This window comes from Haliotis rubra, unplaced genomic scaffold (assembly GCF_003918875.1).
Source record: "Haliotis rubra isolate DU_JTF1 unplaced genomic scaffold, ASM391887v1 Scf491, whole genome shotgun sequence".
NCBI lineage: Eukaryota > Metazoa > Mollusca > Gastropoda > Lepetellida > Haliotidae > Haliotis > Haliotis rubra.
In genome coordinates this window covers 56,189-71,266 of record NW_025767181.1, presented here as the reverse complement: position 1 = coordinate 71,266, position 15,078 = coordinate 56,189, and the positions used below count along the sequence as shown (strand labels likewise).

The 15,078-nt window shown below is 43.1% G+C and overlaps 1 protein-coding gene across 1 annotated transcript in view; it reads right to left on the bottom strand.

Moving 5' to 3' along the window:
• Positions 1–15,078, bottom strand: part of LOC124291437 (hormonally up-regulated neu tumor-associated kinase homolog A-like) — a 51,367-nt gene that overhangs the window by 20,326 nt on the left and 15,963 nt on the right. The window lies entirely within an intron of this gene.

The following is a 15,078-nucleotide window of genomic DNA, read 5'->3' as shown; positions in this document are numbered from 1 at the left end:
TTAACGCTGATGAGTGAAGGTGTTATTCGGTTTCATGTTGTCGGTTAGAACAACCGAAATTGATATTGGTCGCGTTAATAGTCTAAGGAGGACATCAGACTGCCCATTTCGTCACACTATAGCGACATTACACAGCCTATTGTGTTACACGATGTGCAGAGAATGACCTGGATGTAGCCAACACCAGTGACGGTTTCACAAGTGAATAATAACAGCAATAACAATAAACACCACCAACAGCAATACTAATAATAAGAGGAAATAACAATAAAAATATTCTTATAGGTACATGTATATTGGGATACGTGAGTGGGTGAGTATGGTTTTACGCCGCTTTTAGCAATATTCCAGCAATATCACGGCAGGGGACACTGTTGGGATAGGGATAAAACACGTCCTACCGAGCTCCAGTAACAATGTGGCAGATATTCGACATAAACCTGAAGCAGCGGGTACAGTTTAAATCATTTAATAACAGATAATAATAATATCATAATAATGACATAGTAATGAAGATATAGGTACGGGGCGACGTATAATGATTGTACAGCCATCGTTACCTCACCCCTGATCACCTGAAACACTGTAGTTTTCACTATTGAGACTACACCTACCTGAGTGACACTATCCGTGGTGGTACTACCTCTCTACCTGAGTGACACTATCCGTGGTGGTACTACCTCTCGACCTGTCCCCATTCGAAACACTGAATCATTTCACCCGCTTCAAAACTGAACCTCTTAGAGACAGCTGAAGTTGCAAATCCGTATAATCCGTGAAAACTGGGGTAATATTTATAAACGTGTTGCTGTGAGCCGGTAGAGGTGTGTTAAGCCCGTGTCTAGCATTCCCGGGGTAAACACCGACTGTATCCCGGCCCCCTTCACTATCTCAAGAGGAAACGGCCTTATCTCAATCTACAGCGCCCTTCGCTGAGATGTAGCGGGTCAATAATCTTGTCACCACTACACCCCGACCATAATATCACGGACCGAGGCGAGCTTCAGCTTTCTCCCTGTGTAAGTGAGTGTAAGACAGCGACGTTACATTGTCAATATGTGCCGTAATACAATACACCGTAGTTTATGTCTTGTCTTTACTGGAATGGAATGGGCTTTGGTATTATTGATAAACTGTCATTAGAATAACATTCAGGTTGACACAAATCGATACGCATGGTGCCAGAATACAAGCCCTTTTTTAAGTGTCTAATCATGACTCCGACACGCCCTGGGTTACAGCTGCCACCATTTAAACCTGGTGTTTAAGACCCAGCATTTAAACACTGTGTTTTATTCACAATATCTCTATGGGCGTCATATCAACAAGGTGTTTGTTCACTTGAAGCTACAGTTCTAGCAACTCTAACCGCTATCAATAAACATATCCAATTCGAGCTATATTTCATTCAGCTCAATTGAATGGCAGTTTTTTTATTCTTCAAACCGAAAAGCCTAAACATTTGTTTGTTTGTTTGAACATATTTTGTTCAGTGACTACAAAGGCGGACTCGCTGATATATGCTGGGAAAGTGATGCATACAAAACAGGTCGTATAGAATGCGTCAGTGTTCGCAGTGAGGGGTGCGTATTAGATATGATTTGCAGTATGTAGATATATGTACCACTACCCTCATCAAATAAAGCACAAATTACAGACAAATTACATTCTATTTGCGTTGCGTCGTAATGGAATCTCATTTACTCTATCGACAGGATCCATGTCACACGTGATGTCCAGCTGTCGCGGTGTCGCCGTGTTGTCAACGACGACGTACGTCACCACCTGTCCCACGAGACATCGCACACAACGACAACTCTCACATGTTTAATATCTATTGTGGGTCTTCCCATTGTTACCGACACTGTCTATATGCGCATGACAATGTCAACACTGCGGCGATTCGACAAGTTTACCAACAGCTGTCAATTACTTTTCTACAACGCTTCACTGAACATTTATCGCTAAAAGTGCCTGGGAAATATTCCCGGCAGAGTGTCATAGAAAGCGATCAAAAGGAACGAGTTCCGTAAGCAATTAAGAGAGACAATGACATCCAAACCATCAGCATATTTGTTGTACAAAAGATTCACTCCCGTTCCTCTCTGATCCCCTCTGATTGCCGCGACTGTCCCATGATGTCCGCAGTGTAATGGACACTCACGTCTTCAGCCAAGTCGTACACCGATATAGGAGTATACACAGCGATATACGATTATACACAGCGATACACGAGTATACACACGGACATACGAGTATACACACCGACATACCAGTATACACACCGACATACCAGTATACACACCGATATACACACCGGTATACGAGTATACACACCGATATAGAGTATACACACCGATATACGAGTATACACACCGATATACGATTATACACACCGGTATACGAGTATACACACCGATATACGAGTATACACACCGATATACGATTATACACACCGACATACGAGTATACACACAGATATAGAGTATACACACCGGATTACGATTATACACACCGATATACGAGTATAAACACCGATATACGATTATACACACCGGTATACGAGTATACACACCGTTATACGAATACACACACCATTATACGAACATTCACCTCGACATACGAGTATACACATACGCACCAATATACGAGTATACACACCGGATTACGATTATACACACCGGTATACGAGTATATACACCGATACACGGTGTAAAACAGTTATATATCCTGTGAAACACTGATATCCGATCTGATACACGATACAATGATATACAATACAAGGATTACAATGTGATACACAGGTATATCATGTCAAACACTTGCTTCCTTTGTTCTATATATAATAATATACAATGTGATACCCTAGCTGATATACCAACTAATGGGAAACGATGATATACAATGTATAGTACAGCGACACCAATGTGAAAGCATGATATACGATGTATAGTACAGCGACACCAGTGTGAAACCATTATATACGATGCATAGTACAATGACACCAATGTGAAACCATTATATACGATGTAAAGTACAGGGACACCAGTGTGAAACCATTATATACGATGCATAGTACAATGACACCAATGTGAAACCATGATATACGATGTATAGTACAGCGACACCAATGTGAAACCATGATATACGATGTATATAATACAGCGACACCAATGTGAAAGCATGATATACGATGTATAGTACAATGACACCAATGTGAAACCATGATATACGATGTATAGTGACCAACCATGATATACGATGTATATAATACAGCGACACCAATGTGAAACCATGATATACGATGTATAGTACAACGACACCAATGTGAAACCATGATATACGATGTATATAATACAGCGACACCAATGTGAAACCATGATATACGATGTATAGTACAATGACACCAATGTGAAACCATGATATACGATGTATAGTACAGCGACACCAATGTGAAACCATTATATACGATGTATAGTACAGCGACACCAATGTGAAACCATGATATACGATGTATAGTACAGCGACACCAATGTGAAACCATGATATACGATGTATATGTACAGTACAGCGACACCAATGTGAAACCATGATATACGATGCATAGTACAAGCGACACCAATGTGAAACCATGATATACGATGTATAGTACAGTGACACCAATGTGAAACCATGATATACGATGTATAGTACAGCGACACCAATGTGAAACCATGATATACGATGTATATAATACAGCGACACCAATGTGAAACCATGATATACGATGTATAGTACAGTGACACCAATGTGAAACCATGATATACGATGTATAGTACAGCGACACCAATGTGAAACCATTATATACGATGTATATAATACAGCGACACCAATGTGAAACCATGATATACGATGTATAGTACAGCGACACCAATGTGAAACCATGATATACGATGTATAGTACAGCGACACCAATGTGAAACCATTATATACGATGCATAGTACAATGACACCAATGTGAAACCATGATATACGATGTATAGTACAGTGACACCAATGTGAAACCATGATATACGATGTATAGTACAGCAACACCAATGTGAAACCGTTATATACGATGCATAGTACAATGACACCAATGTGAAACCATTATATACGATGTATAGTACAGTGACACCAATGTGAAACCATGATATACGATGTATAGTACAGCGACACCAATGTGAAACCATTATATACGATGTATAGTACAGCGACACCAATGTAAAACCATTATATACGATGTATAGTACAGCGACACCAATGTGAAACCACTAAATATATCAGAGACTTGAAAAGGATCTTTGACCATAAGTATACAAACGGTATCGAAACTTGGCCGAAATATTGCAAAGACATCACATGGGATAACCATTTCTTGTTACTTTCATTTCACCACCATGGAACATACCTGTGTGCACCTTCATTCAGTCGGAATAAGGTAACAGTAAAAACAACTGTAATCTCAGCTCTGTGGTGCCATTGTTTCAGAGCCACCCAGGTCCAGGAGTTTCACGGAATGTCAAAGATAAAACAATAATTTCTCCGAAAGTTAATTCAAACAAAACTAGTTATTACACAGTATATGTAATTACTATAGAAAAATTGATTTGCACTCGTATTGTTCCTTAGAAGACAACTGGTATTGTTTTTAATCTTGTCCAATAAAAACTTAGTCTTACCCATGCCAGTGTGTTAATATAATGTCCCAGCTCGATGACCCTCTGCGTCCACTGGTCACTTGTACAGGTATGTCTACCTGGGCCTGGTTCAAGCCGTCCCGCGAGGGTCTCCACAGAGGGAGTCTCCTTGTCACGTACTGATTTGTAAACACACACCGATAAACTGAACCAGGTCCGAGGAGTATAGTTCTGTCTTGTAAACGTATCTCAGTTGTCCCAGCGAACAGAAGGTTTTATAAGTTCAGAGTTGAATGCACTGTAGTTAATAGATGCATGTAAATATAGCTTAGTAGCAGGGTCGGTGTCAGTGACAGCACGGTGCACACCTCGTCCTGTGTATGTAGTCAGGTAGGTACAGGTATGTCAACACATCACACACACTGCCATCTCGTCCTGTGTATGTATTCATGTGTGTAATGAGATGCCTTGTTTAAGCTGATGTATAGATGACTTGCATTATTACTTGTGATAGTGTTACTGATAACACTGATATCATCGATAACTGTCAGCTCATAGATGAGTTAACGCTTTCACTTTGTACCAGTTCCCAAACTTATCAACGAAAACAATCTGAGTGGGCACTTCAGTGCTATCACAATGTGTCACTTTTACGCGAGGGCGGTGATGTAGCCTTGTGGGTGAAGCGTTCTCTCGTCATGTCACAATTCCGGGTTCGATTCGCTTCATTGGTACATCGTGAAGCATATTTCTAATATTGCTTGAATATTGCAATAAGCGACGTTAACACCGTACTCACACATTTGCCAAGTTGTTGTGAAAGGAAACTCAAGCGAAAATACTCACTGATATGATGCAAGTATTATCACCTCAATCAAATACATCGCCACAGAATAACCATTTATTGTGTGTTTCATATTGGCTACCACCGCACACGTTGCAAGCATGGGAGTATCCTTTCCCCAGTTTATACAAACAGGAACCTTTACACATGAACCATGTGAATGGTTCCAGAGAAATACGGCCAGAGTAAGATCCTTTACATATGAACCATGTGAATGGTTCCAGAGAAATACGGCCAGTGTAAGAGCCTTTACATATGAACCCTGTGAAATGGTTCCAGAGAAACACGGCCAGAGTAAGATCCTTTACATATGAACCCTGTGAAATGGTTCCAGAGAAATACGGCCAGTGTAAGAGCCTTTACATATGAACCATGTGAATGATTCCAGAGAAATACGGCCAGTGTAAGATCCTTTACACATGAACCATGTGAATGGTTCCAGAGAAATACGGCCAGTGAAAGAGCCTTTACATATGAACCATGTGAATGGTTCCAGAGAAATACGGCCAGTGTAAGAGCCTTTACATATGAACCATGTGAATGGTTCCAGAGAAATACGGCCAGTGTAAGAACCTTTACATATGAACCATGTGAATGGTTCCAGAGAAATACGGCCAGTGGAAAGAGCTTTGCATATGAACCATGTGAAATGGTTCCAGAGAAACACGGCCAGAGTAAGATCCTTTACATATGAACCCTGTGAAATGGTTCCAGAGAAATACCGCCAGTGTAAGAGCCTTTACATATGAACCATGTGAATGATTCCAGAGAAATACGGCCAGTGTAAGATCCTTTACACATGAACCATGTGAATGGTTCCAGAGAAATACGGCCAGTGAAAGAGCCTTTACATATGAACCATGTGAATGGTTCCAGAGAAATACGGCCAGTGAAAGAACCATTTACAGAGAAATACGGCCAGTGTAAGAGCCTTTACACATGAACCATGTGAATGGTTCCAGAGAAATACGGCCAGTGTAAGAACCTTTACATATGAACCATGTGAATGGTTCCCGAGAAATACGGCCAGTGGAAAGAGCTTTGCATATGAACCATGTGAATGGTTCCAGAGAAATACGGCCAGTGTAAGATCCTTCTGGCTGCAAGAAACCCCCTCGTGGGCCTCCTCCGGTAATTGAATCCAGCATGGCGCGTCGCTATCATCGGTTTAATTAAGAAAGGGGAGGCTATTAATATTGGATTGTTTCGGAAATCGCTAGGGAAAGGAGAAGCATTGTTTACTCGTATCCAGGCATTGTTAATACCACACTTGCTGTCTCGGCCTGGGAGCTACACACAGATAAATACAGACAAACACCCGGCTTAGCGTTTGAACAAATCCTTGTTATAGAACTTCGATCTCCGACAGCGCCAGCGCGTTGCTGATGTTGAAAGGATGATCGCTCAGATTTGCGTTTATTCAGCATAAGCGTACATTTCCCGGCAATAGGTGGGCGGACCAGTATCGAGAAGTCAAGGCCATTCTATGGTTGGCGTTACTCGCTTGAAGTATGATATATTACGTGAATATTTTCACACAGAAAAGTTTAAGATATAGTCGTCATACCCACACCTCACACTCGTGACAATACTGGGCGTCAATACTGTCACGCCGCGTCACCGTATCTCACACTCGTGAAATACTGGGCGTCAATACTGTCACGCCACGTTATAGTACCTTACACTCGTGACAATACTGGGCGTCAATACTGTCACGCCACCGTACCTCACACTCGTGACAATACTGGGCGTCAATACTGTCACGCCACCGTACCTCACACTCATGACAATACTGGGCGTCAATACAATCGCGTCGCGTCACTGCCAGGTATGACAATACTGGACCGTCTGTCATATCCCGTCTCCGTATACTTCACAATACTGGACCGTCTGTCATGTCACGTTGCCATATACGTCACAATACTGGACCGTCTGTCACGTCACGTCGCCGTATACGACACAATACTGGACCGTCTGTCATGTCACGTCGCCGTATACGTCACAATACTGGACCGTCTGTCACGTCACGTCGCCGTATACGACACAATACTGGACCGTCTGTCATGTCACGTCGCCGTATACGTCACAATACTGGACCGTCTGTCATGTCACGTCGCCGTATACGTCACAATGCTGGACCGTCTGTCATGTCACGTGGCCGTATACGTCACAATACTGGACCGTCTGTCATGTCGCGTCGCCGTATACGTCACAATACTGGACCGTCTGTCATGTCACGTCGCCGTATACGTCACAATACTAAGCCCAGCTCACATCACTGTACCTCATACGGATAACAATACTGGACAATCTGTCACGTCACATACCCGTACCCGTGACAATGTCTGAATACCTACCACCCAGTGTTGTGAATCTACAGTCTGTGAGTGAGTGTGTTTGGTTTTACGCCGACTTTAGGAACATTCCAGCAATATCACTGCGGGGTACACCAGAAATCGGCTTCACACATTGTACCCATCTGGGGAATCGAACCCGGGTCTTCAGCGTGACGAGCGAACGCTTTAACCATTAGGCTACCCCACCGCCCCTCTGCAGTCTGTAATCAGCAGTTGAGCCCACACCGTATACAACACCTCAGTCAACATGATGCAGCAGGTTTTGTTTGATACTGAGGCGCGACAAGATAAGATAAAGTGTATTGATGCAAGCGATCTATAATTGGCCATGGAGATTGACATTGGTTCAACGTTACGAATGTTTACATACATGCATAATAGATACTGCAAGTTATTACAGGGTGACGTTTTCAAACAATAATGAATTATTCCTATTCATTCATGTTCCAGTTGTAAACTACCAAGATGATGTACGTCACTGTGTTCGAACAGCACTAATGGGTTAGTGAAGCAGCACGTGACATCCGGGTCATCGTGTCACCAAGTACGAGGTTGTCTACATTCAGTTGACGGTCAATCAATTAAAAATCGATTACCACCATCACCTGAGATGTATCTGGAACAAAACGTTTCATCTGGTCGAATGTTTTCACTTGACTGGCAGCTGTTGATAGGAGTGTTTTTATATATTATACTGTTACATTTAACGGTTGCTCGCTCCGAAACCTGTGACAGGCCATCACACGTGGTTGTAGATTTTCGAAAAAATATTCCTTCGAAAACTGTTTTTTCGAGGCGTGTTGGTTAACGTCTAAGGAATGCAGCTGAAGTATGTGTGTCAGCGCTTGTAGAGGTCGATAAACTGCCGACGGATTAGGGGAGTGAGTGAGTGACTTGGGTTTAACGCCGCTTTTAACGTCGAAGAAGTGAGTGAGTGAGCATAGTTTTACGCCGCTTCTAGCAATATTCCAGCAATATCACCCGAAATGGGCTTCACACTATTTACCCATGTGGGGAATCGAACCCGGGTCTTCGCCGTGATGAGAAAACGCTTTAACCACTAGGCTACCCCACCGCCCCTTAACGTCGAAGGAATGTAGTCAGGACTCGTCTGAGATGGGAAGCCACGGAAATAGATTACTGCATGCTGTTTGTACTCCCCTCGACACGGAGAATTCCGGCACGATTAAAGACATGACCACACAAGCCTCAAGGCTACACAGACCTATGATCAGGACGAACTCGGGATTCGACGCCATGACAGACGGATCCTGACACAACTAAGGGCCGCAACCATTGTTCCATCGTATGACATCGACCCACAATTCTGTCATAAAGAACCTATGGGATGACGTCAGTCAAGATGTCTTTCGTTGGTAACGCTGCAATACTCATGAAACTCAACATGTTGATATAAAACATCCTGTTGCATAATTGGTATAACAAGGGTTTGATTGTTGCCTAACACCATATAACCTGACACCCAGTTATGGACACTGAATGGCAGAGAGAGCAGGACACCCGGTGTTATCACTGATCCATTATTTTTCTTTACTCGTTGCCTTTTATCCCCAGAGGAAATTGTTTCAGAAGATAATCGAGTGAGTGAGTGAGTTTAGTTTTACGTAGCCTTTAGCAACATTCCAGCAATATCACGGCGGTGCACACCAGAAATGGGCTTCACACATTGTACCCATGTGGGGAGTCGAACCCGGGCCTTCAGCGTGACGAGCGAACGCTTTAACCACCAGGCTAACCCACCGCCCCCAGGTAATCGAGATTGATTCTGAGGCGCTGACATTTTGAAAAAACTGCAACATCAACCATTCAGAGAATGTTTAAACACTCTCTCATTTGGCATTTTTGTCAAGTTACTGTTAATATTGAGCTGTTCCTCCAAGGGATATTGCCAAGTCAGACATAGCCCTCCGTGGAATGTGGAGATATCTCTTTTCGAATGAAAACGGACCTAACGTGGATCAAATCTTGGGCGTCAATCGACTAGTCGAACAGTTCATGAATGTTTCCAAATTTTTACCTGGAACATTAAATGTCCTGTGAGAAGAAACTTTGTATAAGCGATAAAACTCTTGAACATTCTTTAGAAATGTGTGCTAAAGCAAAGTCGAGTTACGATTCATCAGCAGCATATGTTTTCAATCACTATCAAGAAGTGTTTGCGTTCGGGGAAATGTGAGCGTATCTTGTTTCACAGTAGGCACCCGTCATAAACACATCCAAGGCAAGTGAATTGTTCATCTAAAAATACGGGGACAACTTGAAACTGTGTCAGTTTCAAAAACGCCATCCCATTCTGAAATGAACAGAGAATGATGTTGTTGCGTCTTTGAGAAATATTGAGGAATATTAGAAATTGTACGGGAAAAGAAATCAAACACGAAACTATCCTAACGAACCCAAATGCCTTCACTTGTCATGACGAAAACACGGACTCGTACGCGTGTACAACGTGTAGGTTGTTGTTGGTGTTCCCTTCCACAATGTCACACCCTCGCTTCTGTAAACACACTAAGTGAGTGAGTAAGTTTAATTTCATGCCGCCTTTAGCATTATTCCAGCAATACCACGGTAGGGGGGACACCAGAAATGGGCTTCACACATTGTATCCATGTGGGGAATTGAATCCGGGTCTTCGGCGTGACAGGCGAATTCTTTAGCAGCTGGGCTACCCCATCGCTCACGCACATGAGTATATGAAATAATAGTACTTTTATTAAAAGTATTTCCGTAAATAATGCAGAAATCTCCACTTCATCTATTGCTAAGCTAAGTTTGTGGAAAATGTAGAAGAACCGAGACATTATTTCTTTTCTCAAGTTATTGCTGAGTGCGGCGTAAAACTAAACTCAATCACACTTCTCTCAAGATATTGCTGAGTGCGGCGTAACACTAAACTCAATCACACTTTTCTCAAGATATTGCTGAGTTAGGCGTAAGACTATACTCTCTCACTCACTCTTCTCTGAAGCCATCTGAACATGTCCATAACGTTATTGTTTGCACCGTTTCCTGTGTAAAAACACACCACCGTAAACATAGAAGTTTCATAACAGTATTCCGGTGCGGAGATGTTAATTAGTGGTTAATGGCGACTTCCTATGTTTGCGTGCCAACAGTCTATCTTCCTGTTTAATACAAGGTGTCTATGCACGAGTTTGCCACTCCCGAAGTTGTTGATGACGTAGACAACACTGACGTGAAAGGGTACCTCCGCCCCTGATGTGGAACACTGTGCTATATACAACAGCCTGATCCGTCCCATGAGAGACACATGATAGAGTATAGTATGCCGAAAGAAGAACCTCTTATGAAAAATACATGTGATCCCTCTTTATAACGTCTACAGTTATATTTGATCCAGTAGCGATATTTCCGCAATTAAACATATATTGGAGTCAGACAATCAGTATCGATCTCTCAATTTAGTCAAAATGTATATTTACACCAGATCGAAATCGGCAGTGTCAATGTTGTCAATTGGAGGCAGGTCACGTGGTCGTGTGTGGGGTCAACGCGAGAGTGTCAAGTGAACCTCGGCAAACTAAACAAAGCACTTTATCTTCTACAGTACATGCTACACGGATATCCACACAAAACACACTCTGTCCGGCAAACAGCGCGCCAGAACAACAATTTGGCAACAAGGGTGTCCTCGAGCTCAGCACGAGACTGCATGACTAATCGTGTCTGTGTTCCAGCAGTGTGACAAATGAGCTTCACGGAATATACCCACGGTTGACCGTAAGGTTTAAATCAGCATCGCTAAAATATACGCATTTATTTTATTTTGATTTATCAAAGTTTATTTTGATACTCAACACTTAAACCACCAACCCAAACCCATATACTCAATGGACCAAATACTTATTATAAGTATCCATAAAATAGGCTAATCCTCTGACTAAATCATCTCAGGTTGTGACTTTACAGGGGATTTTAACATGATTCAACAATGTTACATGGTGGATGTTCTTGGTTAAGACTGAATATCTGTTTCTGGAAATATTTCACCAAGAACTAATTATATTTCAGAACAACCGCCATGAAGGGCGAACTTCTGTAAAATGTTTAACAAAACCCTGTAGAATATATCATGTATCATCTACCTATGCAGTTACCCAGTGTCCGACAGCAGTTGTGTGTCTATATACTATACAATACCAGCAAACATTACCAGCTGCCATACAGGTGGCAGGGTATATACATAAACCGCCAATTAGATCTGTCTAGTCTGTCATACAGACCCTGAAACAATACTTAGTATATCCAGGAAAACCCATGCCAATCTAGAATAAATATGTGGCAAGTCTAGATTTCCACAGTTTCTGAAAATGAAGAAAGTCTCTGCGTTCCTTTTCATTATATTTTATGAATATTTTTTATGAACAGTACTTTTCTGTAAAATATGTTCTTTTCAGCGACTAGTCAAACCTGTGTCCACAACCGCGGTATCTTGACTCAGCTCTGAATGTGAAAGTTTCTTACAGATGTTTAAACAGATTTCAAGTCGGCGACTCTCGGGACAATAATGATTAGGCGCGACACATGACCCTCAAGCCAGAAATCGAAGCCGGAATTTCGTGGTGACGAGCGAACGCTTTGACCACATGACCACCCAGAACGTTAATGAAGTAACATTATCAGTCCACAGTGACATTTATCGTTACTGATTGAATAAGTCTATGTAAAAGTTCTTACCTGTTGACGGGATACAGCGTGGCTACTTGAGGTCCAGGGGTCAGGTAGTGACAGTCTCTCCGAGTGTCGTGACCCCTAATACCTGTACCGTGTCCCCGATCTGACCCCGTGCACCCCAAGCATGCACAACTCCTAGGCGAGTTACCAACTTTCAGATAAACGTGCTGAAATACCACTGGTGGAAATCCCGAGACTGAGCCCCCGAGTTACTCAACTCGTGTCACTTGACAACATCATGTTGACTTGTCCAACATAAGCATTGATTGTTCTCTGTGAGGTGGAAGCAAACACAAGTCACCCACACGTTGGTAGAGCGGTCCTCTTTGGGGGTCGCGCAGCTGGAGCAGTGCAGGCCAACGTTCATCTACTCACGGGATGGAGGGATACAGCACAATACTAGCACTAGCACAATATGACTCCTAACCATGCACTCGAGTGAATCCCTGGACATTCCCCGGAGCCGCTCTAATGACTCCCATCCCCGCGATGGCTTCGCTATGAATAATCAACTGTTGTGTATGTTATCTCTCCCCAATATATGAATCCGTTATATCTTTAAACTATTCCTTACATCGTATTTATTGAATATTTTATCATGTTATATATACTATCTAGACGCTGCCGGCAATTATTATATACCGCGACCATGGTCTACTTGTTAGTTGTCGTCCACGTGGCGACCGGAATCGCCCACGACATGTGTCAGCTTAACACGTGTTGTGCTTGTACGGACGGCAGCAGTGTCGTCCCTGACCACCTGGAAACAGCAGACACGAGTGCATGAACCAGTTCGGGGAACACCAGACACACAGACACTGGGGGCACAGTAGACAGGTGCGAGGTAGTCAGTGGGTGAGCTGGGTTCAACGCCGCATTTTACAGTGTACGGTCTGGGCTGCTGGAGACATGCATTTGCGGGGATACATAAGACACGTAGACCAATCTGGGGGAACGGTTGACATACATACTCATCTGGGGGAACAGTTGGCATACATACTCATCTGGGGGAACAGTTGGCATACATACTCATCTGGGGGAACAGTTGGCATACATACTCATCTGGGGGAACAGTTGGCATACATACTCATCTGGGGTAACAGTTGGCATACATACTCATCTGGGGGAACAGCTGAAATGCATACTCATCTGGGGGAACAGCTGGCATACATACTCATCTGGGGTAACAGTTGAAACACAAACCCATCTGGGGAAACAGCTGAAATGCATACTCATCTGGGGAACAGTTGGCATACATACTCACCTGGGGTAACAGTTGGCATACATACTCATCTGGGGTAACAGTTGGCATACATACTCAACTGGGGGAACAGCTGAAATGCATACTCATCTGGGGGAACAGTTGGCATACATACTCATCTGGGGTAACAGTTGGCATACATACTCATCTGGGGTAACAGTTGAAACACAAACCCATCTGGGGAAACAGCTGAAATGCATACTCATCTGGGGGAACAGTTGGCATACATACTCATCTGGGGTAACAGTTGGCATACATACTCATCTGGAGGAACAGTTGGCATACATACTCATCTGGGGGAACAGTTGGCATACATACTCATCTGGGGTAACAGTTGGCATACACACTCATCTGGGGGAACAGTTGGCATACATACTCATCTGGGGGAACAGTTGGCATTCATACTCATCTGGGGAACAGTTGGCATACATACTCATCTGGGGGAACAGTTGGCATACATACTCATCTGGGGGAACAGTTGGCATACATACTCATCTGGGGGAACAGTTGGCATACATACTCATCTGGGGGAACAGTTGGCATACATACTCATCTGGGGGAACAGTTGGCATTCATACTCATCTGGGGAACAGTTGGCATATATACTCATCTGGGGGAACAGTTGGCATACATACTGATCTGGGGGAACAGTTGGCATACACACTCATCTGGGGGAACAGTTGGCATACATACTCATCTGGGGGAACAGTTGGCATATATACTCATCTGGGGAAACAGTTGGCATATATACTCATCTGGGGTAACAGTTGGCATACACACTCATCTGGGGGAACAGTTGGCATACATACACATCTGGGGGAACAGTTGGCATTCATATTCATCTGGGGGAACAGTTGGCATATATACTCATCTGGGGGAACAGTTGGCATACACACTTATATGGGGGAACAGTTGGCATACATACTCATCTGGGGGAACAGTTGGCATACACACTTATATGGGGGAACAGTTGGCATACATACTGATCTGGGGGAACAGTTGGCATTCATACTCATCTGGGGAACAGTTGGCATATATACTCATCTGGGGGAACAGTTGGCATACACACTCATCTGGGGGAACAGTTGGCATACACACTCAACTGGGGGAACAGTTGGCATACATACTCATCCGGGGGAACAGTTAGCATATATACTCATCTGGGGGAACAGTTGGCATACATACTCATCTGGGGGAACAGTTGGCATACACACTCATCTGGGGGAACAGTTGGCATATATA